Source organism: Arvicanthis niloticus, chromosome 1 (genome assembly GCF_011762505.2).
Source record: "Arvicanthis niloticus isolate mArvNil1 chromosome 1, mArvNil1.pat.X, whole genome shotgun sequence".
NCBI lineage: Eukaryota > Metazoa > Chordata > Mammalia > Rodentia > Muridae > Arvicanthis > Arvicanthis niloticus.
Genome location: NC_047658.1, coordinates 43,245,630 through 43,265,492, shown reverse-complemented (window position 1 = coordinate 43,265,492; position 19,863 = coordinate 43,245,630). Strand labels below are relative to the sequence as shown.

Sequence of the window (19,863 nt, the reverse complement as noted above, 5' to 3'; positions counted from 1 at the left end):
AAAGTTTCACCATTCCTTAATCCTGCCACACTAGGGACCAAGCCTCCTATGCCCATACCCTGGGGAGTCATACTGATACCATATTGAAGCCATAATGCTTGATAGTAAAACCTTCCTGGGGAAATGAAGAGATTATTGACAAGCCAATGAGAGGTAGAATTACTTTAGAGACAAAAGACTAAGTTTGTCTTTTATCAGAAGAGACTATGTTTGTAATCATGGAAAACAGTTAAATAGCCAGTTTTGGGTTTTTTTTTTTTTTTTTTTTTTAATAACACCTTTACACAATGGTAAATTCTATGAAATTCTAAACTGCAAGGCCTTTCAAAGTCCTTGCCTGGGATAGAGAAAATGAGCCTTCTGTGTCAACATTTGCTTTCTGGACATCTGGTCCACCATCAGTAGATACCCAATTGGTCTTTTCATCAGGAGACAAGTGGTATGTGTGTGTGAGTCAAGGGCCATGGAGGGGAAACCTAGGGCGGTACAGCCGATGCTCCGGGAGTTGGGGGCCTGCAAATTTTAGGTCAGCTAAATCAGGACACAAAGCTCCAGCTGCGAAACCACACAGGCCCACATAGAGTTTCCCTGGCTCAATTGCTTCCCAGATTTCAATTTGTGGAAGAGAGGCTTCCATGAGGGAACTTTCTTCTTCTCCAATTACTGCCTTTTCACACTGGCAGGATAGAAAAGGTTTTCACCCCGCAACATTGCTCAGGATAAGTAATAAGTGTGGGATCTGTGAATTCAATCCCCGCTATTTCAAAGGATGCTGCATAGTAAAAATAATGCATAGTAAAAACACTGTAATGAAATCACTGCTTAATCTTCTGGGATTATCAAAGACATACTCCAAAAAGGTTCACCCTTATTCTGCATCGTCTGTCTGCTCAGGGTCACATAAGCTACGTGGACAACAGGGATGCTTCCTGTGGGTGGAAATTCTAAGGTGTCACTAGAATAAACATTATGGATGTCATACATCTCAGGGTGTAAGGTCATTATTAATGTTGTCTTCTTTTCACCTCCTGGACTCATTTGGGTTCTGCCTTTTTAATGGTAGCTTAGTATCATCTTTATTAAAATAAGCATCTCTTTGAAAGTTTGAAAAAATGGGACAGTAGCACTGGGTTCTGTTTTGGTTTTTTGTTTATTTGTTGTTTCTGTTTGTTTGTTTAAGTGAGATTGATCGTTCTGCCAATGGCAGGATGCCCACATTCTGGCCTTCAGCTTGCCCCTCTGCCCCTTGCTAATAGCAGCCAGCCTTGTTTGGCTGGAGCTTGGCAAACCTCTCCAACATTTTTGCCGCTCTATATTTCAGCCATGACTTTTGTCATATTTTGAAGAGTCACTTGCACCTGGCCAACCACTATGCGTGCCAAGTTCTAGCCCATTGAGATTTAAAATGGATTTGAATCGATTGGCCTATGAAATTAAGAATGCATTTAAAAAAAAAAAAAAAAAGGCCAGCCACTTGGAAAAAAAAAAAAAGCCATGTAGTATTTTCTCACAGAGTTGAAAATAAAACAGAGTTTTATGAAAGGCAGCATTTACCTTCCAGTAGTTTTAAAAACACATGTAACATTTTGGGAGGTTATATGCACAGAATAGGAAAGAAAACACAGCTGAGGACATGTGCCATGAAACAAAGTGGAATGCATTCTTCTCTTGGCCTCACATGGAAAAATATCAATATTTTTTATTATTGATATGAAAGCTTCAGATTAGGTGGGAGCAATGGTGTTTGCTGGGGTCACCAATTATTAGTTACCTTGTAGATAATACTTTTAGGTCTTCCTTTCCTCTGGAGATTTCTGCTTCCACTGCAATTATCCTTAACATCTTCCAATTCTTCTTTGATGCTTTCTGCTCAGCCAGGAGAAAGATAAACAGAGAAAGGCTATGCATTTTTCAACTCATCTACAAAACTCTAAGATGGCTGTAGCAGGCACCTGAGATAGCCATGTAATTGAGAGCTGGTTGCCCTCTCCTAAATGAAACGAAGCCCCAAATGTCAAATGTCTAGAATTTACAGCTAGACCACAGCATACTGGGGGTTGGGTAGGGAGATGGCTGGTCAGTAAGATACTGCAGGAAAGTAATGGTTGGGAACATCATGCAAGCAGGAGAGGACCTGAGTTTGTATCCTCAGCATGCACCTAGAAATCTGAACATGGCAGAGATATCTGTAACTTTGGCATTGTGAAGAAGGACAGGGGAGCACATGAGAAGAAAGAAAGCTCTGAAGAGGTTGCTTGCTTGTCATATAGTCTAGCCAACTGGTACATTCCAGAGTAAGGACTCTATCTCAGAAAAAAAAAGTGGAGTGTAATTGACACGCATTAATAAAATGTAGATTTGAAGGATTGAGGAAAGGCCTTACTGAGGTTCAGGATTTGCAGGAAGGTTTCAGTGTTGCTGCTCCTTCAAGAGGTGGGTGTGGCTGATCCAGAGAAAGCACTGGAGATGCCAAGGTTGGAGCAGTCTCAGTGGACCCCATCCTTCCATTCAAATATAGTGACCTAACATAATATTTCCATGCCATATAAAACACAATTCCAAAAGGAAATTGGGAAGACCCTACAACCAGATAAATAATAGGGGTAAGAGATGAGAGGGGAGAGAGGCAGAGATAGGGGAGAGAAGAGCAGAGGAGAGGAGGAGAGGTGTAAAGAGGAGAGAAAGAGAGCACCTGAGAGAGCATGACTGTGCAGTCCTGACAGTCCTAGAACTCACTGTCTAAAACAGACAGGCTGATGATGGTCGTCTTCCTTTGCCTCTAAGTCTTAGGATTACAGATGCAGGCCCCCATACAAATGAGCAGGCACCAGTTAAATCAAGGAAGTAAGATATGAAACACATAATAAAAATGAGATAGCCAATAGGTGTTGAAGGACTAGCCTCACACTCCTAGAATTCCCAGGTCATAATGGCATCACCTTCAGTCATTTGAGTCCATTGATAGATGCTTTGATCTAATTCTATTTAATATACATATTTAAGATGTTACATATAACTTTTACTGGGGGCAGATGCCAATCTACTGAGTGAAAGTGAAATAAATGGAAGGCTTTTTTATTTATTTTTTTTAAATAAAATGGATGGAAAGTAAACGTTTACTTTCCTCTTGTGGAATGACAGAGCAGCTGTGATGTGTTAAGATGGTGCTAGGTAGCTGACAATGAACTGTTACTGTGAAAATCTATCTTTGAGTCTTAGAGACACTTTGTCCAATTGTATGGAAACTTCTGAACAGACTGAGTTATTGGGAAAGTGCCCTTTGACTTTTTAAAAGATTTGTTTGAATTTTAAACATTTTCTGATGGATACAATGTAGAATGCGTTCTGAATGGTATTCTCACCTTAGTCCTACTAGAGTACAAGAAGGATTCCTCTTTTTAAATAAATAAATAAATAAATAAACCTTGCTCCCTAAAGAATAGTGCAAGAATGCACGCGCATGCTCTTTTGTGGTTTCTCTTTCTCTTGCTCCCTCCACTTCTAGGTCAACCTAGCCAAGTCAGACGTTCTCATTAATTATAAACCTACTTTGTCTTCAGGAAAAAAAAAATGAGGAGAAGAAGGAAATAATGAATAAAGTTTATGAAAAATATTACTGCTGTGTATCCTTTCATTTTATTTATCCTAGGGCTGGTTAACAAGTCCAGCTTTTAAATGGCGTTACATAAGTAGATACTACACAGAGGTGGATTTCACTTCAGATACACACAGATACATCTGAGGTAAAACCACAGATGTGGTCTTTACAGATGCTCCTGCCAGAGCAGTCCTTGGTCAAGTTATAAATGTGAACTGTTTATTCCTGCATTGAATCAAGAGACTAAGATGGATTTATTTTTGTAATGTCTGTGTGGGCTTTCACTTTGGGATAATGGTCTTTTGCATATGAGTTCATAGAAGGGACTGATAGAGCTTACAGAGCTTATAGAGATAACACTAGGATGCCCAGGGGAAAAAATATTTAAAATGCCCCACCCCCGAAAAATAAGAGTATAAATCCAGGTGGAGAGTCAGACTCTGGAGCAACAGTCTTCTGGTGAGCTCATCAGTTGGTATTCTGCTGAAAAACAGGTTTTCCCAGAAAGTAGACTGAATTAAAAGAACTCTAAAGGGGAATACACAAGCTTTTCTGTTCTTTCCAAGGGGTACAAGCTTAATCTCCATAGGGAAGTGATTTTCAATCTTTATGTATTTTGACCAATTTTTCCCCTTTCTGTGTCTTTTCAAATGCATTTCCACCTTTAAAACTCAATGTTTTTGTAAACTCTGTGTGTTTCACATTGCTGCCAAAGAATCAAGATCTGAGGGATGCTTTCTCACAAACAGAGATAAACAGCTGGGGTTGGCAGTGTCACTGGGAGCCTGCAGTGTCACTGCGAATTGTTCCAGTGTTATTTTTACAAGTGATATGTTTATTTTTGTCATCAGTTTAAGATTTGCTCTATGAGTCCCAGCTGAGAATCCCAGGCACTTCCTCAGTTCCCAAGAAATGGAGAACACCTGGCAAAAGATTCCCTCAAAGGAGGAAAAAAAAAAAACCACCCTAAACTCTCACCCCCAATACACACCAGCAAGATGCCTGAGAACCATGGCTTAGAGTCTAGTCTGAAAACAAACAATTACCAATCAAATAGTCTATTTCTGTCTGATCCTCCTTCACCTTCAGTCTTTGGTTGAAAACCAGCAGATAAAGAAATAGACATTCCTCAAAAAGTGCCCGCAAGCCATTAAAATCTCCAAAGTAAATAAAAAGTGGTACTGCCGAGCATGAATTGCAGCCGCTGAAATTCCAGGGAGAATCCTGATTTTAGCACCGCTGTACCAAATTTGTCATTTAGGGAAGCCCTTGTTCCCTTTATTGAGTTTCACTGTAGCGAACAATTTCTGCCTGCATCCCTCGTGTGTCCTTCTGGTTTATTATCTTTCACTGTGAATTGAGCCTCCACAATCAGTTTCACCAGAAGCCTAATTTCACTCACTGCTTATACATATGAGGAGACACCTCCCCCGCATCTCTGCCTCCCCTTCTCCCAATGTTCTTATCAAATGAAGAATTGTGGATAAGGGTTAGGTGCAGATAAACATGAGTGTAGCACTTCCAGAAAGGTCGTGACCCCCCCATAAGGTGCTTCTTGTTATGCCTGACCTTCAGATTTTCATCATCAGCCCGCCTGACAACTTAATAATGCAGAGGAGCAGGATTCATTTCGCCCCTCTGAGAAAGCCGGCACGGGACGCCCTTTTCCCTGATTATTTCCCTGCACTCCCGGCTGCCCTTTATAAGCCAACCAGAACTCCATCAATCATGCGCCTCTCTTCCCTCGCCTCCTCAGCCCCCAGCTCCAAAGGCTCTAAAGCTGCCCTGTTCCTTTTGTCTGGGGTTGGCGTGTGTATGCAGGGATCACCCCACCAAGGGGGTGGAGGGCGGTGAAAAGCACCTTTAGCAAATACTTGCTTCCTTTCCTGCCTCTGCTCCCGCAGGTAGCCCTGGGCACGGCTTCCTCTGATCTTCTCCTTTCTTTCCTCCCTCTCCTTTTTCTGTCTCTTCCCTGCTAGGAAGACCTTCCTCCCCCTTCCTTTCCCCTTCCTTCCCCCTCCTTCCCTCCTCCCCTCTCCTTCCCTTCTTCCCTACCTCCCTTCTTCCTGTCTTTCCACACTTTCTCCATTTCCATAACAGCCTGGGAGAGTCAGCTTCCTCTCTGTATCACTGCATCCACCATCACTCTTTGAGCTCTGAGGACTGAGAAGTGCCTGAGCATAAATAACCTGCGTGTACATTAGACTTGTTCTAGTTTGCAGTGCTGTTTCCTCCTGATTGTGGATTTAAAGCTCTGGAAGCAGGAAAGGAGAGAATGTGTTTCGTACCTTTTTTATCTGCAGGTTTTTTGTTTGTTTGTTTTTGTTTTGTTTTGTTTTCTGTTGTTTGTTTTTGTTTTCCTTGCATGTAAGATAGAGAAAACAGAGGTAAGACAGAAGGGCCTGGACAGAGAAGACAAGTGCTTGAGTGTGCCACGAGACACGCTGCTTTTCTTGGTGAGAGTAAAACCAACATGCAGAAGTTTCAAGAGAGTGTGCATGCTCACAGAAGACAAATTTAAAAATCGGAACCATGAACTAGTGGGTCTAAAAACTTGTTCAAAAAAATATGCCTCACCACTAACTCTGTCTTCTAGTAGCTGGGAGAACATAGTGTGAGCCTGAGAGTGGAGCCAAGTGTGTTGTCAGGGACCATGGCCCATGGCAGCTGCATTACCCTCTGAAGGGGATCAGCAGCTCCCCTAGGTCTGTAGCTCAGCTGGGTGAGGGCATGCCAGCCCAACCAGCAAGTGGATGCTCATCACAGGCTGCTGGGCAAGCAAAAAGGAGTGCCCTGCTCAGCTGGGTTCATGGTAAGGGGCCAGCCTCACTCCTAGAGCACTGGACTGGACTGAAAAATAATTTAAGATAGAAAAAGGGAAATGATATGCCATGGAAAATACCACAGAATTCCTTGGGGACCAAATACCTACTAAAAAAAATAATAAACGAAATCTTGAATCATCTTTGACAATACTCAAAGCTAAGAAGTAAATATGGAAAATGCACCTCACATCGCAGCTCTGGCTGAAGATCTGCATGTATTCTTAATGTTCCAGCCAAGTTCAAAACCTTATGTGAAAACACGGGAGAAATGATTCCTTCCCCTTCCCGAGTAACAGGCAGCTAACCAGGAAAGGTTCTCTAAACACGAGGACACATGTTATTGGGCTTGATAAGACTCCAAGAGCCCCACAACCTGCTATTAACTTCAAAAATGAAGGAAATATGTAGGGGAAACAAAAATGAAAGCTTCTGGTTTTATATCATACTTTTAAACACTAATTTCCAAAACTAAATTAAATTAGCTTTGTGTGACACACCTTAAAATTTTTAGCGTGTTTGTATAATTCTTGATGCTATATTACTTACTCATATTTTCAATTCTTGAGATTTACTTTTAGTTATCTGTGTGTCTCCCTGTGCTTATGTGGACATACAAATGTAGCTCCACAAAGTTCAAAAGAGGTTGTCAGATCCCTCGGGCTAGAGTTATGTGAGTCACATAATGTGAAGGCTAGGCAACAAAGTTTGGTCTTCTGGAAGAGCAGCAAACACTCTTGACTGCTATTTCTCCAGACCCACAAAGTAATGCTCTAAAAACAAACAAACAAACAAACAAACAAACAAAAAGAAGTAGAAGCTAGAGAGATGGCTGAGTTGTTACAAGCTTTGGTTACTCTTCCAAAGAACCTGGGTTTGATTCCTAGTACCCACATGTTAGCTCACAACCATTTTGACACCATTCCTCCAGGCTCTGATGTTCTCTTCCTGCCTCCATGGGTACTAACCATGCACATTGGTATATATATATATATATATATATATATATATATATATATATATGCAAACAGACATACATATGGGCAAACATCCATGCACATAAAAATAAAATTAAAAGACTCTATTTCAAACCAATAAAAGTAAAGAAATTCTTGTAATAACAGAGATCACTCTAGAAAACTAGAGATGAAAACCAACATACCACCAGCAAAACACATTTATTTAAGGACCTTGAAGACATGGAATTGTTACAGGAATAGATCTGGGTTTGGAGACCATCTGTTGAAGTTCTCAGATTGCTTTTTGTCCTGGGATAATGATTGTATGGAGGGGGTGGGGTCATATGCTTAGAAATAGAGAAGGAGAGAGGACCTCTGAGACGGGAGTGGCTGTTGATTTGGGGAAAGGGATTCTTAAGTCCATAGGTCACAAAACTAGGTCACAAAACTGACTCATAGGCTCATAACTGAGCATTGGATTTTCAAGTGTTTCCCAGACAGGCTCCATTTATTACATGTAGTCCAGGTGGGGAATGATTTCCAGTTCTTCTTGTCAACTGGCTTCTTTCATGTGTCAATCTTGGTACTGTGGTCTCAATCCCACTCTGTCACATGATAAACATTGTTCCATTCCCGGAGGCTGCAGGAAAAGTTTATATGCTAAGAGAGACAGTCCAGATGAGAAAAAGTCACCAAGGCAAGTGTAATAGAGGTCAAGGAATCTTACTTGAGTTTGATGCCTGCCAGAAATCCGGGTGAAGGTACCTATAGATATAAGGATGTATATACACTTTCAGGGAGAAACCAAACCTAAACATGATAACTTTTGCTATGGATGAATAGCATTATGGAATGAGAAGAGAGATTGGAGGTTTATTTTTTCATCTCCAACTCACCAGAAATTTATCCCTGGTTTAGAAGAAGGTGCTCTGCAGACTTCTGGGATGGAAAGGATACCAATGGTCCCGTGCATTGGTGAATCCGACATGCTACAAGATCAAGTGGTTTGACAATATGTAGCCAGTGGTACAATAATGACATGATAGATATGGGAGTGATTTTTTACCTTCTGGTTGAGTTCAAGGCTTGTTCCACAGGTAGGTACAAGAAACCTGCTCAAAAGTCCTGGTTGGAGGAACGAGAACTTACTATTTATTTTTTTTCTTTTTTGCTAAATATGCATGCTACATTCTACATATTTATGTTTTTACCTGTAATTTTGTGCTACTCTCAATATTGGTCAGAAAGGTTTCATTATTAAGGAACAGACTCAACTACTCAAAATGCTGAGTATAAGTAACTCTAAATGCCCAGCTGTGGGTGGACCATTTTCATCCATCTCTATCCATTCAAGGCTTGGGAACTTCCCTAAAGAGGAAGGAGGAAGAATGTAAAGGTTAGAAGATGGGAGGATGTTGGGAGCCGACTTTAGTAGAAAGCGGCTAGATCAACTTTGCAGCCATCTGGAACCATATACCCTGATGAAAGACTTGGTTTTCAAAAGCCTATAACAGCTGAAGCACACTCTGATAAATATCTTGTTTATCCTACATAGCTTGTTTTGCTGTTTAGTGACCTCAGCTGTATGCTGCACGTGGTAAAGTGTTTTCACCTGTGTTCTCCTGCTTGTGTATATAAATACCTCAGAATTCCCTTCAAAGGAGAGACTCAATAAAAGAGAGACTCAGTAAGAGAGACTTGAGAAAATAGAAGAGACTGAATCACACCCTGTCTTGTCTCCATTCTTCGCGTCTCTTGCCCCAAGAGCCACACTCTCTCTTGACCAGAGCACTTAGCCCCAAAAGTGTTGAGGAAAAGTGTTGAGGCAAAATGTGGGCCTCAACAGGAGGAAAGCAGTGAGATACTGACTTCTGGAGACAACATGGTTATTGTAAGTAACAACGCAGAACAGCTGTGGTTACTTGTGCAAGATCTGCACAAGAGCAAGCCAATAAAAATGCCAGCAAGGAAGGAGGTGGGACCCTCAATGCCTTACCCCATCAAAAGAGCTCTTGGCAGTTGATGGCTGTTGAGGTATAGATGTGGCTGGTGGATATCCCAATGATAGCCACATACCTTTGTACATGTGGGCAATACTAACTGGACTTGGGAGTTTTTAGTGGTAATAAAAAAGAGGACATAAAGCTGGGATAAAGGTATTGTGGGAACACCAGGAAGAGCTGGAGAGAGGATGGATATCATTAATATACATTGTATACATATATGGAACTTTCAAAGAATAAATAATATTATTAAAAAACTAAACCCTTCCTTTCGTAAGTTGCTTCAGCAAGGTATTTTGTCACATCAATATATCAATATATATATATATATATATATATATATATATATATATATATATAGTACCAAGTAAAAATATTTTTTTGGACAAATGAAAATGAATGGATGAGTAGAAAATGGCATTAGAAATACTTCTTACTACCTGGCTGTCTTAGTCAGGGTTTCTATTCCTGTACAAACTATTATGACCAAGAAACAAGTTGGGAAGGAAAGGGTTTATTCAGCTTACACTTCCACACTGTTCATCACCAAAGGAAGTCAGGACTGGAACTCAAGCAGATCGGGAAACAAGAGCTGATGCAGAGGCCATGGAGGGATGTTACTTACTGGCTTGCTTCCCCTGGCTTGCACAGCTTGCTTTCTTATAGAACCCAGGACTACCAGCCCAGGGATGACACCACCAACAAGGGGCCCTTTCACCCTTATCACTAATTGAGAAAATGTCTTGTAGATGGATCTCATGGAGGCATTTCTTCAAAGGAGGCTCCTTTCTCTGTAATAACTCCAGCTTGTATCAAGTTGACACACAAAACCAGCGAGTACACTGGGGGAATGTAAAAATGTATCTCAGGAAAGGATCCTGTATTTCTGTTTTGTTTTGTTTCTTGTTTTATGTTTAATTTTTGAGCTGGAGACATAGGTAAGCCATTAAAGACTAGGTTCACAACCAGTATATCAGGAACCTGGGCTAGTAGCCTGGACACTGAATATGACAGGAAGAGGATGCTGCTCACTGGCTAAGGATTCTGTTCACAGAGCACCAAGACTGGAATTTTCACTGTACAGTGATGAGAAGAAGAGAAAGCCATGATTCCATGAGAAAGAATCTGGCAGCCAGGGATATAGGCAGACTAGCAATCGTGAACTTCTTCCTGTGCAAGGATTTACTGGCTGTGAACAAAACTTGAGTGTCAATGGTAGACATTTACTATGTCTCTCCAGTCTAGGTAAAGACAGTGGTTACTTATTAGAGTCTACAGTTAAGTATGTAAGGGCCTAGAAATTTTTATATTTTTGTTTTTAAAAAAGTATATTAACTCAATAAAAGTGAAAAATGGAAAAAAAAATGAAAATCCTACCCATCATCTTTATTTGGCATTTTATGTTGACTTCTAGTTTTCTTGTATGCATATATAAAGAATAAATCCAAGGCTGAGGAGACAGCTTGATGTTAGAGAGTACTTCCTGCTCTTCTGGAGTTCCTGGGAGTTCCCAGCAGACACACTGCCTATAACGTTAGCATCTAGGGCTCAGACAGCATCTTCTGGTCTCAGCAGATACTTAAATATATACATAGATAGAAATAAATATTAAAAACCACAGCAGTTCTACATTTATAGTTTATATCAATATATCCTTAAATTTGTATTTTCCTTATGCACTGTGCTAATTAATAAATATTTTTGAAAAGTATCTTTAATTGGCCCTCTATTGAGACATTCTATAGACAGTAATTTAATTATGCTCTCTTTAGAGTAATTTAGATTTTTTTTTTCAGGACATAATTTATTGTTTAGATTTCCAAGAACTCTTGAATATTCCCCCTATATTGAAGAATTTCAGGGGACTGAAGAGATAGTAAGAATGCTTGCTGTTCTTTCTGAGGACTCAAGTTTGATTATCAGTCCCATGATAAGCAGTGCAGAACCATCACTAAGGCCAGCTCCAGAGGACCTGACACTCACATCTAGCCTTGTGAGCACCTACACACAGGAGCACATGCTCACACAGAGAATAAACTAAAACCTGAGGCTAGGAAAGGGATTTCCATTTTTGACTTTTGACTTTTGACTTTTCGTACAATTAAACCTGAAATCATTCTCTCTGGATCCCTTACAAAAAAGTGGAGTCATGCAATCCAGGCTATGCCCATTAGAACCCCCAGGACTGTTCCCATAGGATTAAAGTGGTTTGAAAGATAAGAGCTCTCTAGCAGCTTCATGGACTGCCTGGTGAGAGCTTCTGCTGAGTCACAAGCTCCTAGCACCTGGGATCTATCCATCCTGTGTGAATCCTGGGCTCTGTGACAAACAGAAGTGTGAGGTTCTCATAGGAACAGTCCCAGGGAACTGTCTGGAAGCCTTTAACCCTAATTTCAGGAACCCTTCCCCCACCCCCCTTCCCCAAACAAGTGAACGCTTAGGATAAAAATTCTTTTTGGTTTAAGCCAGTTCCATGGTTTCTGAGTTTTATTTGTCTGCTTAATCTTAGAACCCAAAGATTCAAAGTTGGTCCTAGAATTTTGTACCGGGATGAGTTGTATTTTTGTAGAGAATTTTTAAATCCAGGAATATGGCTTTGCTCAGGCAAGAAGATCACATCCAAAGACCTTCTAGATAAAGAGAAGGCTAGGCCGACTCTATGACAGGCTTCAGATTGGCAGTTCAGGAGACTAGGTCTAAATCTCTGTTCCCAAGAACTGGGCAAGTCCAGGCAAGTCCTGTAGAGTGAAAATTATAAAGGCCATTTTATGAGATATGTGTAGATTCTTTGCCCTTAGACCTGGGCAGAAAAGTGCAGATTCCAGAACGAGGAACTGAAAATAAGATTTCAGGCCTTCACTTCCCTGGAGCACATTCCGGATGGGAGGACATTATTCCCTGTATCAAGCCTCAGGCAGTAGGCCCACCTATGGGTGGAAGAGGCCCAAGGCAGGAAGACACATTCCTGACCATAAAAAATACAAGCCATCTAGGTAGGGCTGTGACTGGAAGAAATGAGAAATATTTTGTAATGATGGTATAGGGGACAGTGACTTGGTAAGACCACATTTTTTGAGAAGAATGAGTGTGCAGAGTGATTTTCACACGACTCTAGATCATTTGGGCTAGATTCCTCTGAAATGTTCCACTGTTCTTGGTTACCCCTCCCTCCTTTGGTCTTCCCAGTGCTATGTTCAAAATTTGTAAAACAACCAATCATGTATAACCGTGTGAAAATGCCTTCCTTTCCCCACCCCATGCTATAAAAGACCCCTTAGCCTGCCATTCGAGGCCAAACCTTGCTCTTGGAGCTAGAGAGCTTGTGGTTTGACTGCCGGCTAACTTCCCTAATAAAGCCTCTGCTGATTACATCCAGATATGGTTTCTTGTGATCTTTGGGTGGTCATGATTTCCTGAGACTTAAGGAAGGGTCTCCTGAGTATGAGGGTCTTCATTTGGGGGCTCATCCTGGATTTGCGACCACCCTAATCCAAGAACCACAATGGGAGGTGAAGGGACACCGTGGTTTTCTGTCTGGTTGTTGTGTGACCTTTTGTCTAAAGTGCCTGGTTTCTGGTTTTCATGTGCTGGGTTGTCTAAATCGTCTGATTTCTCGTGTGCCGTTTTGTCTAGGTTTGTCTAAGTTGTTTGGTTTCTAAGTTGTTGGTGCCCGTCTGTCTAAATTATTTGGTTTCTGAAAAGTGCACTTTCAGTTTGGACTAGCAGCTGTTTCTGTCTCATGAGGGGCAGTAAACCATTTTTGTCTCGAGAGGAGACAAATGAGTGATTAGCAGACGTGCTGGAGAGTCACTAGCTGCTGTACCCCCAGAGACATTTGGGGTTCATCTAGGTGCTGGAGAGGATGTGGAATCCCTCTTGGCTGGCACAGGGTTCATCTAGGTGTCAGAGAGGATGTGGAATCCCTCTCGGCTGACATTGGTGATTGAGATGGGTTTTTTGTTAGTCTTTTTGTGTGTGTTAACAATGAGACTGGAGAGAAAAGGTCAGAAATGGCCACCGTGGTTGTTATGCTCTCATGGCAGTGTGTCTATTTTTGGGTTGTTCATTGCTGGCGTGTTAGAAATCTGTTAGACTTGGTCCAGCATAGGCTGGCCAAGTCATCTAAATCTGTTAAACCTGAATCTGTGAAGACAGACCACGTTGTCTGGTTATTGGAGTCTTACTTGGAAGGCAGAGGCAGGAGGATTTCTGATGCCCTTCCTTATTGTGTAACTTGGTCTCTGTGCCCGTGGCAGGGGTGAAAACTGTCTGTATCACCTGGTTTATGTGCCACCCGTGAGAGGGGTGAGCTATTTGTGTTGTTTTTTGTGAGTGTGTGTCTTTTTTTGGCAAATCATCTGTGTGTTAGCCGTTAATCTACTGTGTTAAACATCTTGAGTTAAAAATATTTAACATGATCGCCGGCAGAGAAATGAAGCCGCCGGTGCAAGAGAACAGCTGCAGAGGGGCGGGCAGGTCCTTTAATAAGGGGCAGCCACCGCGGTTCGTGTTCGTCGTTCTTGTTTTGACAGCCTGCCTACTGCATGTAGGGTATGCTCCAGGTAACAGCACATGGAGGGCGCCCTTGCCCAGCCCGCACTTGGTGGGGGACAACTCGTGGTTCCTCAACACAGCGACAGCATGTGACAGCCACCTAGTTTGGTGTGTGGCTGTACTGGGCACCTCTGGGTCACTGTTGTAACAAATCATTGGCATTCCACCTGCTGCTTATGAAGATAGATAGAGCCCAGGTTGGGAAAAAAAAAAAAAAAAAAAAAAAAAAAAAAATGGCAGTGGAGCCAGGGCAACTAGACAAACAGGCCCAACAAGATTATTCACCTGAGAGTTATAATTATATTTTTTTATTAAAAAAGTAGTGAGTGAATAGTGCTGAGATTTTGAAAAAAAGGAAAAAATAAATAAGTAGCGCTGAGACAAGTCACATGATGTGACTCCAGCTTAGAAACGCTGAACTAACAAAACCGCCTACAGACAGGTCAGACAGGTCAGGCAGGTTGCCTGCTACAAGAAGTTAAGACTGTCCTGTGTCAGAGAGCCAAAAGAATAGGCCTCCATTTTGGTACAGATACAAATTTATAGTAAAAAGTAAGCTAGTTTTCAAAGCAATAGATAGACCAGGATCCCTCAGACACCTAGATAAACCTAGTGGAGGAATACCCTTCCCCCAGGTAAAAGCCTTTCTTCCACAAGACCCTTGTAGGTTCTGGTCCTCAGGAGTGAAGAACAAGAGAGGACACTGGAGAAAGAATGTTCCCTCAGACATGGAGACATGGGGACCCCATCAATTGATCAAGCTGTGGTCAACAGCAGGTTACAGAAGGTAAGGGACACCCAAAGGCCCACGCCAGATCCCGTTGATACATCTTGTGTAAGAACATGAGACTCCACTAATTTTCACCAAGGTACATGAGGTTAATCAGGGATCAGATGAGTTGCCCACAGCCTTTCTAGAAATTCTGTCAGTATAGACAAGGCTTCAGAGACTAGAGGAGAGAAATAGAGAAGATTAAAGGATTCAGTGTAAGTTACTGAGAAAGTCTAGAGGAAAAGAGTGGAGAAGAGGAATAGAGAAGAGTAGAGAAGGTTTAATATAAGTCTAGGAGAAAGTAATAGAGAAGAGTGGAGAAAGATTTAGTGTAAGTTGCTGTGAAAGTCTAGAAAAAAGGTTTAGTGTAAGATAAAAAGGTCTAGTGTAAGTTGCTGAGACTAGAGAGAGGTGAAGAAAGAGAAAGGTAACAGGAAAAGAATTTACAGAAAGCAGAGAAGAGGGACTCCAATCAAAAGGAGATAAACTCTTTGAAAAAGACCAGTGTGCACATTACAAGTAAAGGAGCCAGCTTCGGGGTCCAAGAGGGCCCTAACAAATAGAAGCCAGGGCCAGAAAATCCCAGGCCTTGAAAAACACCCCAAGTGGTGAAGATAATAGCTCTGTGTGAAGACAGAGACGGGGCAGCTTGGAGCCACCCAACTTTTGATAGACACAGGGTCTTCCTCCAGGCCAATGGGTCGAAATGTATTCATGGACTACCCAAAAATGGTGGACTAAGAGATGGGCTGGATATCCCATTCATTTATGGTCATCCTAGACTGCTCCTACTCCCTGTCAGGTTGAGACTTACTCCCTAGGATGGACATCCAGATACAACACTTCCTACCTGACGGGCTGCAACTAGCTGACAAGAATTCAACGGGTTGAGGAAAAGCTCCTCCTACTGACTCCAGCCAGGTGCCAAGGTAACCTGCTTTACAGACGGGAGCAGTTTTCTCCATGCGGGTCAGAGACAAGCCAGTGCTACTGTGGTGGACACAAATGTCATCTGGACTGACTCCCCACCCCTGAAATCATCAGTGCAGAGAGCAACCTTGGAACCTGGGCTGACAAGCAGGTATGCTTTTGCCACAGCCCATGTCCACAGGGCTATATTCCAAGAGAAAATTTTGTTGCCCAGGACACCAAAAGGGAGGAGACTCCGGCCTGAGGCAATAACCGTACAGATCAAGAGGCTTGATACAGGAGCCCTTTCCGGCTTTGGGGTCAAAGAGATGGCCTCACTTAAAAGACAGAGTAAGAGAAAGAACTCAGATTGCTAGCCATCCTGCCAGCTACTATCTAGAGGAAAAGAGACAATGGTGCACACAAGAAGGGAGAACTATACTCCCCAGAAAACAAAAGACTTACCAAGCTAAATGCACAGATGGACTCTTAAGATATGAGTGCAACCAAGCAGCCAAGAGATTTAAAGTATATAAGGGACCTCAGATTTTGAGCCAGAGAAATAAGAAGACTTAGAGTAGATAAGAAATACCTAGGAGAAAACAGCCTAGAATAGGGACCTTCCCGAGGTTTCAGGTGTCCTAGGTAATTAGATCAGATAGCAGTTTTAAGGTAAGTCACTGTCTCCAAAGCTCAGGACAGGTAGAGAGAACCCTAAAACTAAACTACCCTCGGGATCTGGCACTGGCTAGAGTGTCCCTTGTCCTTGTTCCACACCCAAAATGTTCCTTTTGTGTGAGAAATGATTTTTCAGGCTACTAAGAGACTTCCTGGTGCTGCTGACCATCCGACCTCCTTGAAATCCACCAACACGTGTGCCTGAACATCCAGACACCAGAACAACCTCCTGCTGTTTAGCTCAATGTCGCCTGCTATTCTACGAGGCCAAAGAACTTCGGGCCTTGACTCCTGAGACATCCCACCCTAGAGGCACAGAGGAAATGCTGCCTTAGAGGATGGGACTTAGGGTGTGTACACCCAAGGTTAAATGACAGCTTGTGATTCCAAGATTGAAGTTGAAATGTGAATCTAGAGTTATATAGATTTGGTTTTTTTTTTTTTTTTGCAATTTCTCTTTATTATATATGTGATTTTATGTGTATGTAGACAGCTATGTGCCACAAAATATGTAAAAGTCAGAGGACAACTTTGAAAGTGTGTTTCAAAGAAATAGAAATGTTTTGAGACCCCTAGCTAATAGAATAGAGCCCGAGAAGCCCTGCTAACAGATACTTAGATTCCTAAGATTAATAAATGGTGAGCTTGCAGTCAAAGATTATTGTGTACTTGTCCAGCTAGTTCCCGCAGGTACTCTTGAACTGAGTTTGAGATACACCCTAGACACTTCTGCAGAGAGCCTATTTTCCTTGACTCTAGCTGTTACATTGAGCCTAGGAGTGGCCACAGGTATAGAGACAGGTGTGGCTACATTGATACAGACACCTCATTATTTTCATCAGCTGAGAGCTGCCACTGATGTAGATTTGAGAGCCCTAGAACAGTCGGTAACAAAGTTAGAAGAGTCATTGACTTCCCTCTCAGAAGTTGCTACTAGACTTGCTGTTTCTTAAAGAAGTAAGTCTGTGTGCTGCTCTAAGAGAAAAATGTTACTTCTATGTAGACCATTCAGGAGTGACTAGAGAGTAAATTCAGAGAAAGGTTAGACCAGAGACAAAAGATAGAGAGGCACAGCAACGTTGGTTCAAGAGTTGGTTCAATCCTCCCTTGCTGGACCTCTTGTGATTTTATTCTTGCTTTTAACCATAGGCCCTTACATTTTAAATAAATTAATAACTTTTGTTAGAGAAAGGGTAAGTGCTGTTCAGCTTTTTGTGTTGCGCCACCAATATAGAGCTTTAGGTCAAGAAAATGATAATTATGATGACACTGGAGTTTAAACTTTTCTAAAGATCCAAATCGGAAAAAGTGGGGTGAGAATGGACTTATTAATAATTGCATTTTTATGATTAAAAACTGTCATTAGAGGAAATGGGGGATGTAGAGTGGAAAATTATAAAGGCCATTTTATGAGATATGTGTAGATTCTTTGCCCTTAGACCTGGGCAGAAAAGTGCAGATTCCAGAACGAGGAACTGAAAATAAAATTTCAGGCCTTCGCTTCCCCGGAGCACATTCCGGATGGGAGGACATTATTCCCTGAATCAAGCCTCAAGCAGTAGGCCCACCTATGGGTGGAAGAGGCCCAAGGCAGGAAGACACATTCCTGACCATAAAAAATACAAGCCATCTAGGTAGGGCTGTGACTGGAAGAAATGAGAAATATTTTGTAATGATGGTATAGGGGACAGTGACTTGGTAAGACCACATTTTTTGAGAAGAATGAGTGTGCAGAGTGATTTTCACACGACTCTAGATCATTTGGGCTAGATTCCTCTGAAATGTTCCACTGTTCTTGGTTACCCCTCCCTCCTTTGGTCTTCCCAGTGCTATGTTCAAAATTTGTAAAATAACCAATCATGTGTAACCACATGAAAATGTAACCAATCATGTATAACCACGTGAAAATGCCTTCCTTTCCCCACCCCATGCTATAAAAGACCCCTTAGCCCGCCATTCGAGGCCAAACCTTGCTCTTGGAGCTAGAGAGCTTGTGGTTTGACTGCCGGCTAACTTCCCTAATAAAGCCTCTGCTGATTACATCCAGATATGGTTTCTTGTGATCTTTGGGTGGTCATGATTTCCTGAGACTTGAGGAAGGGTCTCCTGAGTATGGGGGTCTTCAGTCCAGGCAAGTCCAGGCCTCAGAAGCTGCCCCACCACCTGGCCTGAGGCAAGGACAATGGTTCAGTAGCAGTTTCCACACTTCCTCAGTAACAGTTTTCAGATGTCTCCAGCAACAGTTTCCAGCTAGTATTCTGTCTAAACTCGACCTCCATAGTTACCTGGCAACAGCCAGGTATGCTCCTCCTCACAGTTACTTGGCAACCACCAGGTAGGCCTGGTCCACTATAAAAGGGGCTGCTTGCCCCCTCCTCACTTTCTTAATCTCTTACTCTCTTACCCTCTCTCTTACCCTCTTGCCTCTCTGTCCCCTCCCCCCTTCCTCTCTCCATGTGGTCATGGCTGGCCTCTACTTCTCTATGCCCGCTTCTCAGCTTCTGTCTCTCTCTCTCTCTCTCTCTCTCTCTCTCTCTCTCTCTCTCTCTTCCTCTACTACCCTCCTGGCTCCCCTCCCCATGCCCTCAATAAACTCTATTCTATACTATACCAGTGTGTGATTGGTCCCTCATGGGAAGAGATGCCTCTATATGGGCCAACTGAGACATCCCTTTCCCCATACCTCTCCACACACCCACAGAACATACTCTCTTTATCTCTTTATCTTTTTATAAACTCTTCACCCTAGGTTCCAGCAATGACTCTATAAAGTCCCTAGAGATAGAGCCAAGATTAAAAAGAGGTCATCTTTCCCTCCCCGGAATCCCCCTAATGTACTTTAAATTGGGCTCATGACCTTACTTATGGGTCTCTCCATCTTTGTAGATGTTAGATGGAAGCATACTGGACTTCTGCAGAATAAAACACCCATTGTGTTTATACACAATATGAGTCTGGGGTATCATTCTTGAGTGAATCATGAACCCTTACAGTATATATGATCTTTTTAAAATGCAAATTCACTCTGGATTACAGTATGATCTGGCTGAAATACAGACATCCCCTTAGTATATAAGTTTAATCCTTAACAATAAAAGTAAGCTTAATTTGTAGAAGGAATGTTTGAAAGTGACTTCTAGTTGAGAGGCAGACAAAGTAATAATTGGAGAAAGATTTGAAAAAATTAGTCAGAGATAGGATATGCTCAACTCACACAAAAACAGTAGAGGAAGAGGGGATATTTGAGAGAGAGAGAGAGAGAGAGAGAGAGAGAGAGAGAGAGAGAGAGAGAGAGGTGTGTGTGTGTGTGTGTGTGTGTGTGTGTACACATATGGCAATTTTACTGGGACTGTTTTATAGAGTTTGTATAGAGAGAACAATCTAGACAAAGGTGAAGACAGAATAAGCCAGAGAATGAGAAAGAGCCAGAAGATTAGAACATGTTGCCAAAGTTAGTTTGCCCAAGCAGAACAATTCAGTCAGAAGCAGAGAGAAGCCAGATTGAATTAGTCAGCATGAAAGATTAGATTGTACAAAGGCTATAAGCTTCCAGCCTAGGCCTAGGAAT

At 42.0% G+C, this 19,863-nt stretch overlaps 1 long non-coding RNA gene across 3 annotated transcripts in view; it reads right to left on the bottom strand.

Moving 5' to 3' along the window:
• Nucleotides 1–7,591: 7,591 nt before the first annotated feature.
• LOC143443250 (uncharacterized) overlaps nucleotides 7,592–19,863 on the bottom strand; it is a 68,974-nt gene continuing 56,702 nt past the window's right edge. For all 3 annotated transcript variants that reach the window (XR_013112078.1, XR_013112073.1, XR_013112062.1), the window contains one exon: nucleotides 7,592–8,019. This is a non-coding gene — a long non-coding RNA (uncharacterized LOC143443250). The remainder of the gene's footprint in view (nucleotides 8,020–19,863) is intronic.